Genomic DNA, 24,460 nt, shown 5'->3' on the forward strand with positions numbered 1-24,460 from the left:
CAGTGGTGGAAATCACAATGCATATAATCAATATATTATAGTTATTATTGAGTTCTTGTAGTTATTAGTAAATTTGACAAGTCATTTGAATTGAATAGGTTCAATCAAAACTTCAATACCACAAAAACAAGTAACCTTATAAATAATGTTAACTTAAATCTAATGAAAATTTCTATAAAATGTGTTCTGTGTGTGTGAAAGGTTCAGAATGGCTATAATACACAGCCAAAAACATCACTGTAGACATTTAAATAATGACTCTGATACTGATGGGGTCCCTGGTTGTGAAAAGTTGGAGAAGCCCTGCTGTACACATTCTTATGCGAACACATTTGCAGTTCATTCAAATGGGCGGCTGCTTCAGGGAGATGCTGCGCCTGCGTCACGGAACGACGTGGTCAGAGAGGCGTAGCCCCACCCATTCTTCCAACCCACTCCTTCTTATTGCCTTGGTGTCCTGTCAATCACTCCCTTAACGCTTAGTCCTACCTAATTGTTGACTGCTCTTTCTGAAAGTAGGCGCTCATAGGACATGACATCCTCTACTAGTGTGTAGGTGATCCGCTGGAGCGAGACTCACCAGAAGTATATGTTCACTCTAGTATATATTTTGAGCTCTGCTTCTTAGTGGGGAGAAATTACGATAGTGGGGAGAATTGCGATAGTTTTCCCTGTATTACCTGTTTAATCCAAAGTAGCGAAATAGTAGCGTTCATACTCTACTTTTACTTTGTTTACTCCGTGTCTATGTTTCTGCCTGCGAGTCCTTAAAGCCTCACATCCGACACGCAGAACAGTTCACTTTTCGTCTTTGCCGGAAATCGGAACTGATACACGCTTCTGCTTGGGTCCAAGTGGGTAAGTGATATGTTTAGCATTACACTTTAATCATAAGCAGTGATTATCATGTGCAGCGCCTGCGTGCCAGGCAATACAAGCATCCAAGCATGCCGGGCATGTCATTACCTGACTAGTCATGCCATGTAAACGTAGCCCTGTGTGAAGCTGTAGAAAATGGAGCGATCCAAAAGTTTCCTAAGTTTCCTTTAGTCAGATGAAATTTCCGAGCTTCATAAAGGAGAACTTTTCCTCAAAATGGTTCCCAGCTTACAAGTTTTTGGTCCCCGGAATGTTCTGGGAACGTTTATTATTGGTTCTGGTTTTTTTGAGTTCCCATTTGGTTTTCTAGAATTTTTTTTTTTACTAACATATAACGTTCACGTGTCCTTGTGAGTCATGGTTTACCTCACGTTCCCCTAACTTTTCAATAACTTGACTCTCTCGGTGAACCTGGGATGGTTCCTCTAACATGCTCTGAACCATCCCTATACAAACATGTTACTATAGTGATATAAACATGGCTGGTTGTCATAAGGTTCCCATTAACTTTGCATACAATACAACAGGACCCATATAACAACATATGTTAGCAACATAACAACAACATGGTCTTATAACAACAATAATATTAATCATAATCATATTCATAATCATGATGCATCACAAAGTGTGTAGTACTTCCCCCTCACAGCTCAAGGGTCCTGGGTTCAAACCTGAGTTTGGGTTACTGTCTGTGTGGAGTTTTGCATGTTCTCTGTGTGTTTGCTTGGGCTTCCTCTGGGCTCTCTGGTTTCCTCCCACTGTCCAAAACATGCAGGTACTGATTGTGGATTTGCTACATTAAATTGCCCCAAGTTGTAACTGTGTGTGCATGGAACATTTTGGGTGTTTCCCAAAGAGACAATCTTTAAGGGTTCTTCTAAGAGTTGACTCATGAATGAAAACATTTCATTAAGCGATAAAACTCAACCTTGTCAAAGAGTCAGACATTTCAGACCAGAAGGTACAAAGATAAGTTTCATGTTCCGCACTGATTTGGAATGAAAGTGTTCATGCCACTAAGATAAGGTGGTTTGGTGTCAGGACACATGCTTTCTAGGAGGGGTAAATGACAAAAATATCATCTCACAATGTAAAAAAAAAAACTTCTCTTCATAGTACATACTATATATTATTATATAATTTTAAGTATTAAACAAAAACACTCAATGCATGGCACTGTTAAAGAGTTTGTTTTCCCATTGGAAAGCAGCACAAGGAAGTGTGTTTAAATGGATGTACAGAAAGCCAATCAGATTACAACGTTGAAGGTCTTGTAGGTTGTAGCCAGAAAAGTGCACAATAGAAAATAGATGGAAAATTGATGTCCAGTTGTTGGCAGCTGAGATTAGCCTACTTCAATAAAATATCTGCAAATAGAAGAGGATTAAAATAATGTGGGCCACCAACATGCAATCAATCAGGACAAGGAATTGAGACAGTATGCTCATGAATGCATGGCTTTAGGGGGTGAACACTGAAGTGAGTGACTAAACCTTTAACTAGCCTACTGTCAATTCTCGTTATACACATTGTGTCTATTACATACTTCTACTCTAAATACAGTACAATTGTAGTCAAACATACTAACGTGCCCAGTGCCATAGGTTTCATTATCATTTTATTTGAGATATTTTTATACATTATATTGTATTTAAACCCTTAATTCAAGATGCGACTTCTGGGATGATTGCTCAGCTTTAAGAAAATGAAGGAGGCAGATAAAGCAGGTGTCAAATTCATGTAGCTACTCATACTTTAGGTTGTACATTATTACTATTATTATTTTCACACAATGTTCCAGTTGAGCTTAGATTAGCTTGAATAGCTCGCAGAATGTTAGGCAGTTAGTCAGTGATCATTAAATATTTAGAGGGTGTACAGATCATCCTTATACAGTGCCCTCCACTAATATTGGAACCATTGGTAAATATGAGCAAAGAATTATGTCTTTATTGTTTAATCTTTTGATCTTTCGTTCAATAAATTCACAAAAATACTCTGCTCTCATGGATATCAAACAATTGCAAACAAACAGGTTTATTTAAGAACAAATATTTGTTAAATATGTGTGCAACAATTATTGGCACCCTTTTAGTCAATACTTCAAATTTTGAGGTTGGTAGACTCTCCTCTTCAGTTCAGGTTTTCTATGGGGTTCAAGTCAGGGGACTGGGATGGCCATGGCAGGACCTTGATTTTGTTTTCAGTAAAACGTCTTTGTGTTGATTTTGATGCATGTTTTGGATTATTGTTCTGCTGGAAGATACAACCATGACCCATTTTAAGCTTTCTGGCAGAGACAGTCAGGTTTTCATTTAATATCTGTTAATATTTGATAGAGTCCATGATGCCATGTATCCAAACAAAATGTCCAGGTCATCTGGGAGAAAAACAACCCCAAAATATTAAAGAGCCCACACCGTATTTAACCATGGGCATGAGGTAGTTTTCCATATGGCTACCTCTCTGTGTGTGCCAGAACCACCTCTGATGTTTATTGCCAAAAAGCTCTATTTTGGTTTCATCTGACCATAGAACCCGACCCCATTTGAAGTTCCAGTAGTGTCTGGCAAACTGAAGATGCTTGAGTTTGAGTTGTTTTTGGATGAGAGTAGAGGATTTTTTCTTGAAACCCTTCTAAAAAACTTGAGGTGATGTAGGTGACTTCGGATTGTAGTTTTGGAGACTTTCTGACCCCAAGACGCAACTAACTTCTCCAATTTTCCAGCTGTGATCCTTGGAGATTTGTTGGCCACTCAAACCACCCTCTTCACAGTGCATTGAGACAATATAAATGCACATCCTCTTACAGGTTTATTCATAATATTTCCAGTTGACTGGAACTTAATTCTTACCCTGATAGTGGAAATGGGCATTTTCAATACTTGTGCTATTTTCTTATAGCCACTTCCCATTTTGTGAAGCTCAACAACCTTTTGCCGCACATCACAGCTATATTCCTTGGTCTTACCCATTGTTATGAATGACTAAGGGAATTTGGCCTATGTGTTACCTCATATTTATACCCCTGTGAAACAGGAAGTCATGGTTGAACAATTTCCTGTTCCTAGTCACCCAGGTGTACTAAAAAATGTCAAATATCAATGGGAATATACTTCAAATATATTTTTATCATATAAATTTATAGGGGTGTTTATAAATTGTTGCACACCTATATTTAACAAAGTTTTTTTTTTTGATAACCCATGGTGTATTTGAAATAGTTTGATATCCATGAGAGCAGAGTATTTTTGTGAATTATTTTAACAAAATATCAAAAGGTTAAACAATAAAGACAATTTTTCACAGCCTTCTTTGCTCATATTTATCAAGGGTGCCAATATTAGTGGAGGGCACTGTATATATTATAATACAGCTAAGATTCCTACTTGAGGGCCATGCTCAGAGTGCAGCAGGGCAGTAGGATGTTCTGCCATTGCAAGTCAGCAGATAGAACGTAGACCTCAGTTTCTGACACACTACTGAAAGCAGGCAAATGAATGAACAGTGCTGGACTCCGTCTCTCCGTGATCTGAGTTATATGACTCTGCACTAAATAGCAGCATTAATGTTTCAGTTGGAAATTGGGTAATCACTCCTGACAATGTATTAAGTGACAAGTGCAGAGAAGGTCAAGGAATCATTTACACTCCTGTAGCTTTTTTCAGTGACATGATTTTAAGATCTCCCTGCCTGAAGTGCATGTTCTTGTCCTTTTTGAAGTCCAGTAATGCAAACATTTTAGAGAATTAATGCATGTCCAGTCTCTGGAATAGTACAGTTCATAATACTATTTACATTCCAGTAGTCTTAGGATGTATCACAATATACTGTATGTCTAGGAAAATGTTCTTTAATATTTCTCTGTCACCATGGTAGCGGACTGTGAAATGCATGTGCAGTAGAGTCACATGCCAAGAAAAAAAGATCTGTTTGGCGCTCACTGAAATACCTTCATTATTATTTTGGGGGCTAGTACCTCAATCAACAGAACAATTAAATACTGTTATGGCAAACATGTATTTTTTTGTATTTTGAATTGGACATGTTGCCTGTTATCTCACTTCGTACCCGCTCGGTGTAGGAGTTGTGAGGAAGATCCTTTTTTTTCACAGGGTGTGTTTGTGTGAGAGCGAGACAGCCATGGCACAAAGCAGTGAGGCACAATAATAAAAGTATTAAGAAAAAAGTGTCTGATCATTGCATTAATGAATGTTAATTTTCCTTATGGCAGCGATCTGGATAGCATTGAAACATGCTGATGTTTACAGAACTCCCAGCAGAGGTGATCTCTGATGTAATGCTAGTGATCACACCATGTTACACAGTTTATAAATATTCTAGCATCCCAGTTGCACTGTGTGTGCGTCGATCTAATGAAAATGTTGTAGGTGTTAGCTAGAAAGCTGGACAAAATCTTCTGCCAAATAAATAAATATAAATGTTTGGGGTAATTAGTTTATATGCTTATGTGTGAAGAGTATCTAAGTTTCTAAAGTGTTTCTAAAGCACCTTATACAATATATGGCCAAAAGAATGTGGACACCCATACATGGGTCTTCCTCAAATTGTTGCCATAAAGTTGGAGGCACACAATTGTATAGGATGTATTTGTATGATGTATAATTACAACTTACCTTCACTGGAACTAAGGGGTCTTGCCCAAACCTGTTCCAGCATGACAATGCCCCTGTGCACAAAGCGAAGTCCATGAAGACGTGGTTGGCCAAGGTTGGTGTGGAAGAACTCGAGTGACCTGTGCCTCACTGAACACCTTTGGCATGAACTGGAACCCAGACTGCACTCAGGCCTCACTGCCCAACATCTGTGCCTGTCCTCACTAATGCTCTTATGGCTGAATGGATAAATCCCCACAACCATGCTCTAAAATCTAGTGGAAAGCCTTAACAGAAGAGTGGAGGATATTAAAACAGCAAAGGTGGGACTCAAAAAGCATATATGGGTGTGATGGTCAGGTGCCCACAAACATTTGGATATGTAGTCTATACTTAAATGGATTAATTTAACCGAATAATGTAATTATTTTATTTTCATATATAAGATATTTTATGATTTCAGATACTATCTATCACTTTATGGTAAACACCAATAGATCTCCCTAATGCCATGAGAATCTGTTGTTTAATCTTATTGGTAAAAAAAAAAAAAAAAATATATATATATATATATATATATATATATATATATATATATATATATATATATATATATATATATTTTTATATATAGAAAGGTTTGTCTGTACATGTACACTTTGGAATGTAACTCAAGTTATTAAGCCTCGGTTTCAGATGTACTAATAAGCAGAGTTTCAAAATGCTGAATAAGTCTTGTAATAATATTAAAGAGTAATTACACAGTAATAATTACAAACATTCTGGGGTTCTGGACTAGCAATAAGCATCCCGTTATGCAAAGTGGTCACTCAAAGATCCAGACAGCCACCTCAGCTCTTCACACTGCACTCACAAATACAAATCTAAAATATGACAAGAATGAAACATTTGAGCCATCAATGCTGATGGGGTATTTCAGTGCATAGTTTTCATCCTATGTGTATCCATTTTCTAAGCACCACTCACATTTTCTTCAGGAAATGTACCGGTCTAGTTATAGATTTGTTATTGTTAGTTGTTAGCTAGTGTGTATGTACATGATATTAAAGCCTTAGCCTTGAATTATAGTAATAATGTTTTAGGCTGCACACGTACAGTGACCTTTATGACAGCATGACCTGATTTATGGGTTACACCATGGCTTAAAGCCAGGGATGATGTTTAAAATGATCTTCCTGTGACTTCTTATCATATACGTTGTATTTGCCTTGTTCAAGTTTCTGGTAGCTGTCTATAACAAAATTATTTACCGCAGCACTGTTGAATTCTCAAATCTGCTTAGTCAGAAGGTTTTGATAAATTTTCTAATGTCAGCTACAATGCAAACCACAGGTTTAAATGGTCTGCACAAAAATAGGTTATATAGGTTTAATGCACTTTGTCTAATAATTTGTAATAATTTCTTTACTGTCTAACAAGTTGGGATATGCAAAGAAAATATATTCAATTTACCGTAATGTATATGTGAAAAATACAGGCTTTCATCATCTTCTACCTCTTCTTCTTCATCTTCGTCCAGTAACAGTTAATTCACAGAGACTTAAACAGGATTTTTAAAAAATGTGTGATTGCTGATATGGTGCGGTTTTCTCTCAGGCAACGTTTATTTAGCATTTTTGGTAGGAGTCTCTATTGTCAGCACTTTGTAACAGTTGGAGGTGAAGCTGTACGTTTTTTGACTTGGGTAAGGGAAGACTTTTCACTTTCTGGTTTCTCGGTAACATGACAAGTTGTGGTTTTGTTGAGTGTTTTTTAGAAAACAAGATGCTGGTTTCTAAACGACTGTTGATAGCTGCCATAACACAGGTTAAAAACAGGAACTATCTTGTTTCACGGACAATCCATAACATTTAACAGAACTCTAAGTGGGCAAAATGTACGACGTGCCGTTCTGCACTGGCAATCTCTACATACTGTATGAGATAATCAAATGTGTGCAGTCGAACGATGTGTTGTTGTAGGATAGGAAAAACAATCTCGCATCTCGCTCAAGAGCAGAAAGAATTCCACTACCTGCTCTTGTGCTCTAACATTTTTGGCACTAACACCAGATTTGTTTGCACATATCCTTTGTGCAGCATTGCCCTTGAGTAAAATAATTATCAAGGTGTTGTTAGATAACCGAACTTGGGAATGTGACTTGTGTTTTATTATCACTGTAGCTCATTCCTCTGAATTCCTCTGTGCTGGTGTGAACATGTGGTTCCCTGTGTGAAACTGAATTCAGTGAGCAGATGTTGAGCTCATTCCCCTATGGCGGGGTGTTGTCTCTGTCTGTCAGCCACGTCCACAAAAGAGGAGGTTTTGCATTTTAAACAACAAGGTGAGGGTTTTTTTTTCTGTTGTGTTGGCGGTAATATCTAATATCTCTGAAGGACTATAACTATTCATAATGTGTGCATGCTCTGTTCCTCTCACTTTGAATACAGTAAGTGATATATCTTTATTGACCAGAGAAATGACACAGCTATGAACAGCCATTACAGAAGAAAGCATATGTTGGTTAGGTGTGTTGCTTTAGAGGTGTTTTACCTGTTGTTTGTGCCTTTCTGCTTGTAGTCATAACACAACTGCAGGCACAGGTACAAGGTATGAGACATGACATCATGTTCTGTTCAGCTTCACTGGTTTTCAAAACAAAAATTCAAAAGGGAAATAATATCTCAGATGCCAAATGACATGATCTTCTGCCAGTCTAAATTTTCCTGCCCCTTAATGTCAGCTATAGTGTGACATGGATGCATCTGCCCTTTGAGACAAACAGCCTTATCATCCACCTCCAGATAATAATGTTGCAGATGTGATGTCTGATTTGTCTCTGTGTGCTGTCTTTCAAATGATCACACCATTACGAGATACTGCCTCTTTTCTATTTAGGTACAGCTCTGTTTTTAGCCTCCTGCATTTAGCTTGAATTACAAAGCCTTGTCATTTACATATAAGGTTTATCTTTTAGTTTTATTTGCTGATAAGTGAATCGGTGTCTTATTAATACTCTCACCTATTATGCTGTTATCACATGATTTTAGCTATATTTGGCTTGGCATCAACCCTGTATCATTGCAGATCTTCAAAAAAAATGTACATTGAAAAAAGTTTTTTTTGTGTGTGTGTGTGTGTGTGTGTGATCTTAGAATGTACAATGTGACATGCTCACCATCAACCAAGTTATCGGTTATTGGTTAACCAAGTTAAGCTATTGCTCCCAGAAAAAGTGTTTGCCCTATCTTCAGGAGATCATGAGTTCAAAACCAGACAGTGGCATCTGTGGCCAGGAGCCAAGGGAGGAAAAATTGGCTGTGCTTTCTGGGTTGGACAGATGCCATACTCTCTCACCCCTGTCAATCACAGAAACAGTAGCCAACCATGGGTGTCTGTGAGCTCATGTACGTGGAAGAGGGCCGATAGAGCCTTCCTTAGAGTGTGTTACACTACCCTCGGATACAGCATGAGCAGCAGTTTGAAAAGATGCAGTTGACTGCTTCATGTGTCTCAGAGGAAACTCGTGTTAACCTTCGCTCTCCTCACTTGGTAGCTGTTGTATGAGGGGAGCTGGGTGGTGGGGGAGAACTGACATTATATAAGAACACATTATTGCACAGTTTGTTGTAGAATTTGGCCAATATATCATACAGAATAACAAGTAATAATCTTAAAAGTCATATGTAATCACACATATAACATGCTATATGAGTCTAGTGAGTGTCTTTATGTTCTCTTGATATGTTATCTTAATCTTTTTATTTTGTTTAGTTTCTAGTGTTTCCACGTACCTGCACGTTTCTGATTCATGAAAAGATCATCCATCATGCGTGCATGCCAATGAATCCACCTAGTAAAAACCATCATACTGACAAACAGATCTGCTTCATTTGATGTGTGTATTGCAGCACTATAATATGTATGCTGTGCTACAGCATTACCATGCATTATGAAACACATTACATTTAAACATATATAACATATGAAAAGTTTCAAATGCAAAAGTCAAAAGTTTTCAATGCAAAAAAAATGACAGGGTTTTTTTCTCTCTCTCTTTTCTTTGTTTTTTAACCTAATTGTCCGAAAGGCAACTATGAATAAAAAAAAATAGTCTGGACCCAAAATCTGCTCATCTCAGAAGTCCAGGCTAATGATTTGTCCACCGCAGAACAGCACTGTTAATAGCCAGTTATAATGTGAGAGGAATCAATAATGAATGAAGAATCGATCATAAATCAGCAATTTAACACCAGTCAGAATTGTGTAGTATCTTGTCTCCAAATCCCCACTTTTTTTTCCTTTTTGAACAAACATGCACATAAATTACAACTCCAGAAAGGAAGTGATAGAATTTTTGTGTTTATTTTTCAGAGCCAGTGGGATTTTGGGACCAGTCACTCAAATTTTGTAAGGGATTCCTCTAGGTGAAAGTTCCTGAAAGACATGCAGTTGATATGTGTATGTGTACTCTGCTTGACAAGACAGCAGATCACAAGGGATAAATGTTGATATATTTAGTGTCAGCACTGTAGCAATTCTGGGATTTTAAAAGTGAGTGCATGTGGCCTTGCTGACCACATCCTGGGGGTTGAGCTGGTCACATTTTTAAGGAAGGAATATTAAAACATGTACATTCTCTCAAAATGAGAAGTAGCACTTTTAGAGAAATAACAATTGGACTCAGACTTCTATTCATTTTCAGTCCTATGTTGTTCATTATACAAGCTCTGTGTTTTAGGACTACACCCTGGCTTAACCCTAATCCCACTTGCTTTGCATAAGGCAATTGAATGGGAATGTACTAGGGCTGCACGATTTAGAGAAAAAATGTAATTGCGTTTTTTCGGATCAAAATTGCAATTTGCGATTTAAAATGCAAATTTCTCTTATTTAAAAAAAGAGCTACAGGTTTGTTGTTGTGGTTTGCACAGCATCAAAGAAAGATAAGAAAAGACAGTAAGATAAGATAATACTTTATTAATCCCCAGACGGAGAAATTCGGGAAAGACCAAGCATAATCACAAATGTATCTTTTACCACTACAATAAACAAACAAAACGATGCAATTTCTAGTGCTACCGTTTATTTAAAGCCACTTCAACACTGTGGAAATTTTGTTTTTCAAATAAAGCTGTCGTGATGCAAACATCTGTCATGACAAATCAAGCTAATAACTACAGCATTTATTTATTTAAGTTAATTAGGGCTGCAACTAACGATTATTTTAATCATCGATTAGTTGGTCGATTTTTTTTTTTTTTTTTTTTTTTTTTCGATTAATCGGATGGGGGCAACTTCCAGTACCATTTTTTTCCGTATATTGAAAATAAAATCCACAAACTGAGTGTTAGAAATATTAACTTCAGACTAAAACTTTGTACAACTGTTTATCCAATTATAGGGTAATTGGTCTGCACTTATATAGCGCTTTTTTCCAAACGCTTTACATTATGTCTCATTCACACACACACTCACGGTAGCAGAGCTGCCATGCAAGGTGCTAACTTGCCATCAGGAGCAACTTGGGGTTCAGTGTTCAGGGGTTCCAAGGACACTTTGGCATGTGGAGTCATGTGGGCCGGGAGTCGAACCACCAACCGTACGATTATTGGACAACCCGCTCTACCACCTGAGCCAAAGCCGCCCCACCAATTATCCAATTATAGAAGACTGAAAAGAACCCAATACCCACAAACACACACCAGAATATATATTATTAATTTAGGACTGTAGTTTAATTCAGTGCTTTTTATGAATCCATAAAAATAATTCATAAGTGTTACTAATATTTTATATTTTAATATTTTTAAAAATGTTTTTTTTTTAATAAATGACACGTGTATGATTATGTATTCTATATCAATAATTCCTGATTATAAAATGTATATTATATATGAACACTTACCAAAAGCAAAATGGAGTCTAAGACCAAAACACTGAAGCCTGGTCCATCCATTTATTTCCACTGCGCGTATTATGTTGGCTGTATTGTCTGGTGATGCACACCTGGTCTTCTTCAGACCCCAGTCACATAGCGGAGCTTTCAATCCAGAAGCGATGTTTTCTCCCGTATGCTCAATGGGAAAGTATGAATCCCATTGGAGATTTTCCCTCTTTTCCCCCTCGCTTTTAAATCGCTTATGAATGCACGTGCGGTCGTGCGCATTTTACTTACACTTTTGAATTAGCGGCACTTTGGGGGCAGCAATTGCCTGAATGGTGGGTTTGTTATTATTCTTAATGAAAAACACAACACCTACAGAACCAAATATTCTGCCATTGTGTTGTCAGTCTGCTCGCCTCACTCTCTTCACGGGATAAATGAAATCTGACTCCTGCTGATCTGTGCTGCAACTCGGCTCATGTTCAGTTTTTAATTGTAGCATCCGTTCTTGAACTGAACTCAATGATTTTTATTACCATAAAAAAGAAGAACTACAACAGAAAATTCAAAACAAATGTGTGTTTAGAATTTATGACATTAGTCAAAAATGGTCATGTGAAATACGACTATGAAACCAAACTTAACCACGAAATGTCTTATTAATAGCCATAAACAAATTTTTTATGGTTAGGCATTAAAAAGTAACAGTTGTCACCATTAAATCATATTAGTTGCTTATCCAGACCTTTGTAAGCAAGGAATTTTACAAAACTTGACCTTCTTGAATAGGCATAGAAGTGTGGCCAGGAAGATTGAGGTGACGACTGTTTCAAAACATTATAATGGGCGGGGAGGTTGTTTGTGAGAGCGGTTAGCACTGAGAATGCAAATAAAATTTTGCCCTTGTATTTCTGTAAGGTAAAGTCATGAGACTTCAGTGCAGTCCTTAATAAATGCATTTGGTGAGTGCTGGCAGATGCTACGTTAACCCTTCCCAAAAGTTTACATTTGCATGGAAAGCAAATGATGGTTAGCAGCCACTCCTCTGCGAAATAAAACCACAAAACCTCTGGTACTATACTTGGCTAGCCCTGTTACCTCCTCTAACATACGTAACAAGTGTCTGGTTTCCTTTTACCATCATTCAGAGCCACCATCATTCTTATTGAGGCACATTTATATTATAGATGGGTGTAATAGTGTTCTATGCCAGCATATGGCTGTGGATTAATCTTATAGTTGTTGTGCAGGCTGTTAGGGTGTCAGTGCAGGATGAATGTAACATGGCCTCGGGGAGGGCACTGAAACCGAGCTCGTGCCTTCCTACTCTTACTTGCAGTTAAGTGCTTCTGCTCAGACGCAGTCATACAGCCAGTCACAGCTGTTTCACATTTACAACACTCTCTTTCCTCTCTGTAGCACCACTGTGGCCATCAAGAAATAGCTTCACTAACGTTGCTCTTCTATATTTTTGGTGCAGGTGACCATATCTTCTTATCTCAGAGTGCTAGCATGCTGTCTGTAGGATGCAGGTGGTGAAGCTGGTGAAAGTTTAACTTCACATCATGGAGTCATGGCACTTTGGGTTTGATGAGATGGCAGTGTTGCCGTTGCTGCTCTAATCAGTGAGTGTGTTGAGATATGGCTGTCAGGTTGGGGAACGTTAATGAAGGGTCGTTTGTGAGACACCATGAATCCCATACACACATATAGTGTTGATACGGAAGAAAGAGGATGTGGTTAATGCACAGGATGCACTGCATGGGAGTAGATGTTTGCTTGGTGCAAAACAAATAACCAACTTTTAACCAACACGGCTTTTAACCAACTGAGAATACTCATTGCTTTTGAAACAAATGAAGGCATGAAGCAAGCATTTGAGTGCTAGAATGTGTTCTAGTAACATGTCTTTCGCTTGCTGTAATGCCAAAAGTGAATCAGACGGTTGAGGAGATTTTTCCAAACATCCATCTGCTCAATACATTGTATGTACATAATCTGCTATGTTTGCATCAGTATTTTAAGGAACCCATTCAAGACTGTTGGTCTGCTGATTAATCAGATCTCAACCTTCTTCATTAAAGTTTGTCTACCCATACTTTAAACATGAAAACCAGGTTTTGTCTTAATCTGTATATAAAAACGGGCTTTCGGACCACGTATAGCATGCTCTTATTCTCTGAGCTAACTGTCGCATTGGCAGACACTCCGACGCAGGCTTTTTGGTATCTTGCGAGAATTTGAGCCCATCTGTTTGCTCTCAGTGAGCCCATTTGGCCTGAAGCACTGTACATGCCTACAGGCCTGTAATTTAGCATTAATGCTTTAGTGCCCTGTTAAATGGTAGGGTTGTTTTTCATTTTCATTTCCATTCATGGTCGGTGCATAACATGGAGACAGATTCAGTGTCAGTATTATTTCTATAAGATGCTTTTCAGCATTAAAATCAGCAATACTGGTGGAGCTGTTTCAGACTCTGTATCGAGATGGGCTTACAAAGGTGGGCCATGAGCTCATTAAAGCATGTGTGCATCTGACTGATTCTGAAATCATATGCAATTGACAGGCAATTTGAAGTTTAAAGTAGTTTTTTTTTTCATTTTGTGAATATATAATGAACAAAACCTGACATTATCAGGTGTAGATCTTCACTATTGGGGAAGTGAAACTAGATGTGCCCTAATATTAAACTATAATAGGGAAGTGATATTGAAAGAATGTTGAAATGAGAAATTTTGCAATATAGAATATTAATTGTGATGTTTCAGTTATTACTTCCTTTTATGCAAAGTTATAGAACCCAATAGAAATCTGATAGAAACCCGAGTTACTGTGTGAAATTGAGAGTTAAAGGTAAATTCTCTTCAGATAACCTATTATTAGCCTTGACCCAGCAGTGTGTGAGAAGAGCACAATGTGAGAGGTTTGTTCTACTTTGGGAGTCTTGTATGCATCGTTGCATCATGGCCTAAATCTGCAGAAGCAGGTGGACAGATATATGAATTACCATTTCCAAGAAATATAGGGTGTGTGAGTTTGAGTGTTCTTAACTAGAATTAGACTGGAGCCAGCATTAATTTTTACATTATTATTTTAGCTTGCATAATGCATCGCTCCTGCCAAAATGAAATTACCTGATAAAAAAATTTCCTTATTTATCACTTCAAGTGTAGTGACCTAAATGTGAGATGTTCTAACCAGTCTTTTATCAAGCTGTCAACTTTAAAAGACACTTGAAGGTGAACTTTACACACTCTCTTGCAGCTTCATGGTGATATCTACAGCCTACAGTCATTATTTGCTGAAGTTTTTTTTTTTTAATGAAGTTGCATGCACTTTTTTTCATACTGAAAGATCACACAGAATATCTGGTGATACTCGTGCCACTGTAATTGGCTGAATATGTAGAATATGTATATGTAGAATATGTAGAATATGAGTTGACAGGATGAGAACTAATTAGTGATGCAGTAAAATTTCATCCATCAAGATTAGTTAAATTAACTCTGATTCCCTGTACTGCTTATAGATAATTAGTTTTATCTTGAAGAAGCAGAGTGCATATAAAATCTTCTACGCACTGCTGGATTCAGTGGAAAAGTCTGCAACTGATAGAAACAGCATTTAATACAGAGACTATCTTGTTTTATTTTTTGTCAAATCAGTGAACAATTTATGCATTAGTACAAAAAAGCTTATTAATCAGATGGCAATGCTTTCCATTAAGGATTCCTTAACTGACATTATTTACGGCATTAATTACTGTAAACATACAGTAAAATTCAGCATTATTAATCCTTAAGTATTGTTAATACAGTAACAAAGTAAGTTATCACATTTATTATGTGAATCCATCCATCCATCCATCCATTTTCTGTACTGCTTATCCTACACAGGAAGCCTGGAGTCTATCCCAAGGGACTCAGGGCACATGGTGGGGGACACCCTGGACGGGGTGCCAACCCCTATGCAGGGCACATTTGCACACACACACACACACACACACACACACACACAACGGACAAATTGGAAATGCCAAACAGCCTACAACGCATGTCTTTGGACTGGGGAGGGAACCGGAGTACTGGAGGAAACCCCCGAAGCACGGGGAGAGCATGCAAGCTCTGCGCATGGAGGCGGGAATCAAAACCCCAACCCCAGAGGTGTGAGGCACGGCTTATTAAGTAAATCATTACAGTTAATTCAGATTCACTGCTTTTTCTTGCTAAAGACATCCCAGTCTGTACTATGGTATAATATTATTAACAGAAAATATACCCCAGAGTCATGCTGGCAGATCCTCATGTGATCAGTCATATTCACTGGGAGTGGGTTAGTGCTGTATTGATGACTCTCAGCTCCAACCTCATTTTCCAAACATAGTTCAGGAAGGTCACTTACAACGATACTTATTTTTTTATCTCACAGTCCAAGCAAAATTGCTAATTTCATTATTATCTCAGTTTAACATTTGTGACTGTTTGTGTGATGGTAAGGAAATATGCGATGCTGGTAGATTTCATTCAGGATGTTTATTCTTAGTGAAATAGAACTGTATACGAGGCTGCTTTGGTCTTATGCAGTCATTTGTTTGCGGACCCATTACAAATTCACCCTTGAGCGTTCCCTGTGGTGTTGCTGTACTGCAGTGAGTCATACTCGAGAAGTACTGACTACCTTCCATATCTTTTGCAATTGTCCCTTGCAGGGCGTCTCCTGCAAATCATTTAAACTTGATGAAGATATACTGAAGCAGTTATGGCGCTTGTGTTGCTTTCTAAGGCTTTTTAATCTGCAGTTCCCTTTCAAAGCGAACTTAGACTTTGCAATTAGCATAACAGTATGGGAAGCGCCCTTGCGCGCGTGACCGGTATCTGAAGCTTGTGTAAAATCATGCCTCTACTTATAGGCCTGCCATGATCAGGTGACGTGGCAATTAAGCGCATCGCATGATATATATATGGCACCTGTGAACCACGCGAGACTGCATGTCTGTTGTTTGTGTGACAAAAAATGCTTCATTTCTACTCTATATTTTCTGAAAATCTCTAACCTTTTCTATCCCTTTTTTAGAAAAAAAGAAAAGAAAAGAGAGGGAAATAATGTGCGAGAAAAAAATCAGAAAGTGTGTTACGCCTTGCTCCCGTTTCATCACGGGAGGAGACGGACACGCTTCTGGAGAAAACCATACACTAGCCGTGTTTATAACCCCGCGACGTCTGATTACTCAGCCATCATGGGGAGTGAGCAGCACGTCTATTTAGCGATGCCAAAGGTGGAGGAGGTGCTTGCGAGCCACCTCTCTCCATCAACGGCAGGTAATTTAGAGAGGTTAACTTTAACTTCTAAGCCATGTAAGGCCACCTCGGCGTTGGTGGGCAAAGCCTAAGTGGCAGCGGGTCTTGCTTGTGGGTCACTGCATACAGTGGCAGTGTTGCAGGCCTACCAAGCAGACCTGCTGAGTGAGCTCGATACTGGGGTGGGAATTGGGCCTGAGGCAGTGGCAGAGCTGCGCCGCGCCACAGATTTATCTCTCCGGGAGTCCAAACAAACGGCCCGTCATATCAGCCGTTTAATGGGTAGCTTGGTTGTGGCAGAGTGGCACCTATGGCCCAACCTCTCAGGGATGGGGGACAAAGATAAGGTCTCCTTGCTGAACGCCCCTGTTAAACCTTCCGGCCTGTTTGGTGGCACGGTTAATGCCATCACCGACAGGTTTCGTGAGGCAAAACAGCAAACGGCGGCGTTCAGTCAGTTCCTTCCTTCCCAGTTCGAGTTCTCCATGAGTGGAGCCCGGGTCAGCGCTAGTGCGAAGGATTTGCAGAAGGCGAGTGTGGCGTCTCGCCTCCCCCCGCAGAAAGCCAGGGGGATCGGGCAGCCACAGCCACAGCCTGCTAAGAGGCCTGATCTAACAATGATCATAAATGCAAAGCAGGCAAGGAAGGAACGGTCATGATGGGCCACGGAGGGACGTATCAGGGGACATGAGGTTGTCAGGGCAGATAGCCCCCAGTGCTACTGTAGGGCCTGCCCTGGCCAAGGCCATCCCACGTTTTCAGCCTTCTCTGGTCAGCGAGCTGTCACAGGGCAACGGAAATCTGATGCTTTCCCTCCAACGAAATGTGGAAAAGCTAACATCATTGAAAGACCATTTGGAAGCATGTAAACTACTGCCAAATGTGTCTACATGGGTTCTGTCTACCATAGAAAAGGGTTACTGGGTCCAGTTCAGAGCTCGACCCCCCCGGTTCAGCGGTGTGCTCAACACAGTTCTCGGCACAGAGCAGAGCCCAATGTTATCGCAGGAAGTAAGTTCCCTTTTGGACAAAGGGGCCATAGAACATGTACCCCGTTCCCTAAGGGAGGGAGGTTTTTACAGCCGTTATTTCCTGGTCCGCAAAAAAAGATGGGAGTATGCAGCCAATTTTAGATCTGCGTCATCTGAACCGTACTCTTTGGACAAACAGTTTCAAGATGCTGACGCTCAAACTTATCGTGCCAAAGTTTCAGTCCGAGGACTGGTTTGTGACGATAGATCTGAAAGGTGCATATTTCCACATAGGAATATCGCCCAGTCACAGGAAGTTCCTGAGGTTTGCGTTTGGAGACAACAAATACCAATTTTGGGTTCTTCCCTTCAGACTAGTTTTATCCCCTCGCACCTTCACAAAGTGCATGGATGCGTGTACTAAACTACCTGAACGACTGGTTAGTTCTAACACGATCCGGTTTCTATGAGAGACTGTTGGGCCTTATGGCAGCAGCAGCCAACGTCATACCATTGGGCCAATTGCACATGAGACCGTTTCAGTGGTGGCTGAAAAGTCGGGGGTTTCATCTGAGGATCCGAGGATGAAACCTCTGAGAATAATCAGTGTCACGCGGCGATGCCTACATGCTCTGAGTATTTGGAGGTGCCCGCAGTTTCTAGCCTCGGGTCACACTCTAGGGGCATCTCCTTACAGCAAGACGGTAATGACAGACGCGTCTCTCACGGGCTGGAGTGCAGTCTTAAATGGCTGTCCAGCTCACGGTCTTTGGAGCGGCCCTCATCTGGAGTGGCATATAAATCGCCTAGAGATGCGGGCCGTATTCCTAGCACTGAAATTCTTTCTTCCTCAGTTGAGAGGTCAACTTGTGCTAGTTGTGTCAGACAACGAAGCGGTGGTCTCATATATCAACCACCAGGGAGGGTTACGTTCACGCCCCCTGTTCAGGCAGGCGCAACTAATCCTTCTCTGGGCAGAGGGAAAGTTCTTGTCAGTGAATGCAATGTACATTCTTGGCTTTTGGAATGTAGGGGCAGACATTCTGTCGAGGCAGGGGCTGAGGCCCGGGAGTTGGAGGCTCCATCCACAAGTGGTGGAGTCCATATGGCGGAGGTTCGGACAAGCGGAAGTGGATGTGTTCGCCTCCGAGGAGACAACACACTGCCCGCTGTGGTTCGCCCTCACTCCTCCCACACCACTGGGGCTGAACACCAAGGTGCACACGTGGCCGAGGTGACGTCTATATGCTTTTCCACCAATCGCTCTGCTCCCACAAGTTCTAGCGAGAGACTCAAGACCGTCTACGTCTGCTGCTAGTAGCACCTTATTGGCCAGCTCGAATAGGGTTCTCGGAGATAATTTCCCTGCTCGACGGTACTCCTTCGGAGATCCGTCTGCAGGGATCTACTGTCTCAAGCCGGAGGGCTGATTTATCGCCCTCGGCCAGAACTATGGAAACTGTGGGTCTGGCCCCTGAGGGGCACCAGCTCATAGATTCTGGTCCCAAAACTGAGGTTGTAGAGACCATATTAAATGCTAGAGCACCATCCCCAAGGAAATTGTATGCGCTCAAATGACGGTTTTTTGTCTTGTGCTGTAAGGAACGTCAGCTAGACCCAGTGAACTGCGCAATAGCCACAGTCCTGGAGTTCTTACAAGAACGTTTCTCAGCAGGGTTGGCTCCTTCTACAATCAGGGTTTACGTGGCCGCTGTTTTGGCCAGCCATGCCCCTGTTGATGGAGCCTCTGTGGGGCAACATCCTCCAACTTCAAGGTTCATGCGTGGTGTCAGACGGCTGAGGCCCATCTGCAGGCCGCGCATACCTTCCTGGGACCTTTCTGTGGTCTTGGAAGGTCTGTCAGGGGCTCCATTTAAGCCCTTAGGGTCAGCCTTTGAGAAGCTTCTGACTCTAAAGGTAGCTCTTCTACTGGCCCTGACATCTCTCAAGCGAGTGGGAGATGTACAAGCTCTCTCTGTTGCCCCTTCCTGCTTTAACTTTGCCCCTGGATTAGACATAGCTTTGTCATACCAGGGCAGGCCTGTGAATTGCGTCTTCACTTCAGATAATAGAGGCTGGTGGCGTGGTTCACAGGTGCCATATATATATATCATGCAACGTACTTAATTGCCACGTCACCTGATCATGGCAGGCTTATAAGTAGAGGCATGATTTTACATAAGCTTCAGATACAGGTCACGCGCGCAAGGGCGCTTCCCATACTGTTATGCTAAATGCAACGTCTCGTTCCCTTCTTAGGGAACAGGGTTACATGCGTGGCAGGATTTGGCAGGATTCAGTTAGTCTTTTAAAAGCTCTTTAAGAGGCAACGAAATTCCGAGTTTTGTCTGCATGGCAATGATCTCTCTAGCTCTCTCTCTCTCTCGCTCTCTCTCTCTCTCTCTCTTTCTCTCTGTTTTTTTTCTTTTCAGTAGATGTTCTCTTTATTACATCGCTACCCCAGACAATCATGCATATTTAATCTTTGGTGTTCTCTCCCTAAGGCATGGGAGTATCCATGTTAGGTTTGTGGTATTCCACTAAAAGGCTGTTTCAGCTCAGCTGTATTAATATGCAGAGCATATTGTCTTCCTAACAGGTTGGACAGGAGGTCTATGTACACAACTGGCACATTATGTTGTCATGTGGCAATGTTAATGACAAAACACATCCATGAACAATTTAAATTCAATTTAGGATGCAAGTCTATAAATCCAAGAATCATAGTCACTGTCGATATCATTGGTCCAAACACAGGTAAGCAATGTTACACCAGAATATGATCAAAGATCAAGAAATAATGTAAAATGTCAAGAAACGGGAACAAACGCAGAATACAGTGTAACTGGAAAATATGGAATGGACTCGATGTGAAACCAAATGCATGATAAGAGTTTGCTATGAGGGTATAAACAACCAAACTAACCAAGGATTGAATTTACAACATGTGCACACTAGGGGAACAAACTAATGATAAGACGGGTGGAGACAGGACAGAAAACTAAACAAAAGCACTTGGCATAACAAAGAGAAGCACATGAAAGCAACATGAAAGCAACGCTCACTACGCTGAGAGGGAGAATTCAGCGTAATGGTGATTTGACAGTACACTCGCCAGAAATGTAATTGCTGTGTGTTCTAGCAAATCACTGGAAATTGTGTTCTTTTTTAGCGTGCTTATTTTTAATAAGTGACGAATATTGTGGCCCATTTTGATATTACATTGCACAGCCAAATACTGGAATATCAAAGAACAAACATACTAACCCAGCTTTATAGATGTCCTCACAGAAATATGCCTGCTACCACTATTATGAACTTATTAAAAGCGAGTGGTAATGATACTCCTTTCCCAAATGACTGCACATTTAATATTTTAAAACCCATTTGTTGAGAAATGATGTTGAGCATAATCAGACTGAGGTCTTGTCCTCAGGCATCAAGCCTTGTCAAACTGCCAGAGAGTTTTCTCAATGTAATAAATTCTATTGTGACGATCTGACGACAGAATGTTTTTGAGTGGTTGTCATCAATCGCAGCTAATCTACAGTGAGTCTGAGGGTTAAACTTCCACAGGGCTAGTCTGCCTGTCTTCTCCTATTTTTTCACCCTCTCATCATCCCTCCATCACTCACCAGTTCCTGTCTCCTCAGTAGGGCTGGGCGATATGACAGTAAAATATCAATGTTGTGATAAATTGTCTCAGGACACTTTTCTGAGATATTATGTATCTTGATATCTTCACTTCCGGGGTTCCCTGTGCGCACAGAGTTTGTATGATCTCCCCATTCTTCATGGGTTTCCTCTGGGTAATCAGGTTTCTTTCTGCACTGTAGGCTGATTGGCATTTTGAAATTGTCTGTGGTGTGTGAATGTGTGTGCAGTTTTACCCTGTGATGGGTTGGCACCCCGTCCAGGGTATCCCCCACCTCGTGTCCCAAGTTCCCTGGGATAGGCTCCAGGCTCCCGTGGCCTTTCCCTTTAATAAAAATTTGTAATTTGTATTAAAAACATAAAAATACATCACCATACCAACGATATCTCAGCAAAGTGTATCATGCAATTATTTATCATGATAGCCCTAGATAAGCGGCATGGAAAATGTATACCGTTAGATGGATTAGATGTTTGTTTTGTACTGATATAAATATTTTAAATTGTAAACTGTGAATATTTTTAGATTTCTATCCTTTCTTACTTCTTCTTCTTTTTTTAAAGAAGTATTATTAAACTTTTTTTTTTTGTACATTTTACTACAGTTTTGCTGTCAGTTTGTTAGTAAACCTATATATCATGATGCATATTGTGTATTGTAGAAATGTCTTCAAGATTGTGATGTCTCATGACACTGAATATTTGGGGCATAGTTTTTAAACAGCAATTGTTTTTAAATACAACACCTTATTGGATTAATTTGTCAGTAATAAATGATTGGAAAATATTTTCTGAATTTGTTTGCAGAGAAAGAATGGATGTGCCATTTATGAAATCTGTTGAACCAGTGATTGTTACTAGATTGTTGGTGAAGCCTTTTAGCTTGCTTTTAAATCATATTGAGCAGTGTGACTGGTTGAGAAAACATAATTTAAGCCCTGGTCATCCACCATGTCCTCCCCATCTGGACCATCTCCCTCTTAAACACTGTCATCTCAGTAAACACAGTTGTTCCTCAGCTACAACTGGAGAAGTTGTCATTAACAGAGTAAAAAGCTATGAGTCACACCCATGTGATTCTGTGCAAGGATTTTTTCCCCCCGTTTTCGGTTGTTATTAATGGAAACGCCAACTGTGCTCTGCTAAGCAGCGTGAGCCTCCACTGCACAAGTTAGCCAAGTTTGTTTTTTCCTGTATTAAATTAATAGAGACAACAAGAAAAATAACACCTACACATTCACCCACATTAAGAAATCCCAATTCTACAAATAAGAACATAGGAAATACCCCCAACCCTGCACACTTCATTCTCTGGTAAGCCTGCATCGGAACATAATTTTATGTTTTAGGACATAATGCCACAAGTCTGTCAGGATTTTCCATTGAGCAATTTTCAACTCCCTCTGTTTCTTAAAGACTCAGATAAATTCCACTAAACCACAAGTTTTAATATATATATATATATATATATATATATATATATATATATATATATATATATATATATATATATATAGTTTATATATACGTATATATATAAAGTTTAGGGGTAAAAGTGAGAATACTGTAGAAAGGAGCACAGGACTCTGATGACTGTGATGAGGAATAGAAAGACAGTCTGTTTTTCTAGTGGGGCAACAACCTGCAGAAACTCCTGTTAACAAGCGTGCTACTGTTCACATCAGCAGATCAGCACTGATGGCTGTTTGAAACAGATTTAGCAGGTCAGACTCTAAAATGCCACACTGTACCCATGGCATCTGTAGATATAATTAAGAGCCATAGGCCATTTGCTTTAGTAAATAAAGAAATCAAGTCTTCAATCTCAGTGTACAGACACACTGAGGCAGTTGATTGTGTAACTGCATTTCATTCATTTTGCTCCATTAACACTTTGTGCCTGCGAGCAGCAGACTATTAGCTCACCATTGCAACTGATAAGCTAACAAGCTCCTGCTTGTTCACATGCTCGTTAGTGCAGTGGATTTTGCCCTGTGATATTGGCAATTACTGCGGCCTGTCTCTTCGCTCTGATTATCTAGCCTGTTCAAGAGAGATAGCTAATGAGCAGTGGCCTGCCTCTCTTGTGCTTTTCCACTTACTCACAGCCCTTTTCCTTCATGCATTAATAGGGTGGCATGGCATATTGAGGTTCTGATCAACACTGTACACTGTACCTAATATTATATCAGAATTAATAAAAGTAAAGTGAAGCAGTGCTGTTTTTGTGAAATGTGTTAATTATAACATTATAACAGTACTCACCGTGTCACGTGCAATTATTTAAATTGATTATATGAGGAGACGTTGAACTCTGCTTCCCAAAATGCATCATGGCCTACAAACATGGTCACTACGGCCTACACCTCCCAACGCAAACACACACACACCCACACACACACACACACACACACACACACACACACACTCCATGCCACCCGATTACTGACTGTTCGCACCCGGACTTAATCACACGTACCCATGGACACACATGCAAACACACACACACACACTATAAAAAAAAAAACCCACCCTGCGTCCCAATTGTCATACTTATACTACGGCTGCGTCCAAAATCGCATACTATTCTACTAGTAGTAGGCGAAAAACAGTACGCCAGAGGGGTAGCGTATGAATTCTCAGTAGGCGAGAAACACTAGGCGAGAAATACCCGGATGGCGTATTGCTTCCGGCGAGATTTTGCAGTATGCAACCAATGGACACTACGCTAGTCAGTGCCCCATAATGCAACGGGACTGGTGCAGATGCACTCAGAAAAAAAATTGCAAAAGAGAGCGCTTCAGCTCTTTTTATGTATTAAACTTTGGTTAAACATTACTTGCTTAACAAATCCTGAATGCATTGTTAACTTGTTGAAGGTTTAAACATAAAAAACAGTTGTCACAGCGTTTGATCTCTATCATGCATTACCCAGCCAAGCTAACGGCAACGAATTTATCTCAGACTGTTAACTCCACCCACATTACATTACTAATTCAGTTAACTTTCCTGATGTGCATTTCCTGATGTGCACTTGCTTTAATCTGTTGATCCCGTTAAGATTTTTGTGTTTATGATGACGTCAAAGGTCACATGACAATGAAGCATCATCACCAAAAGCCTTGTAACCTACTGTAGTCTTGTAATTTCCAT

General features: G+C 40.1%; 1 protein-coding gene across 4 annotated transcripts in view; it reads left to right on the plus strand.

The window, feature by feature from the left end:
• The first annotated feature begins 492 nt into the window (after positions 1-492).
• Positions 493-24,460, plus strand: part of osbpl3b (oxysterol binding protein-like 3b) — a 73,103-nt gene continuing 49,135 nt past the window's right edge. For 2 of the 4 annotated variants that reach the window (XM_017471607.3, XM_053681426.1), the window contains exon 1: positions 493-858. The gene's annotated coding sequence lies outside the window, so the exon portion shown is untranslated. The remainder of the gene's footprint in view (positions 859-24,460) is intronic. The other 2 variants (XM_017471617.3, XM_053681432.1) reach the window with 1 other exon arrangement.

Source organism: Ictalurus punctatus, chromosome 1 (assembly GCF_001660625.3).
Source record: "Ictalurus punctatus breed USDA103 chromosome 1, Coco_2.0, whole genome shotgun sequence".
NCBI lineage: Eukaryota > Metazoa > Chordata > Actinopteri > Siluriformes > Ictaluridae > Ictalurus > Ictalurus punctatus.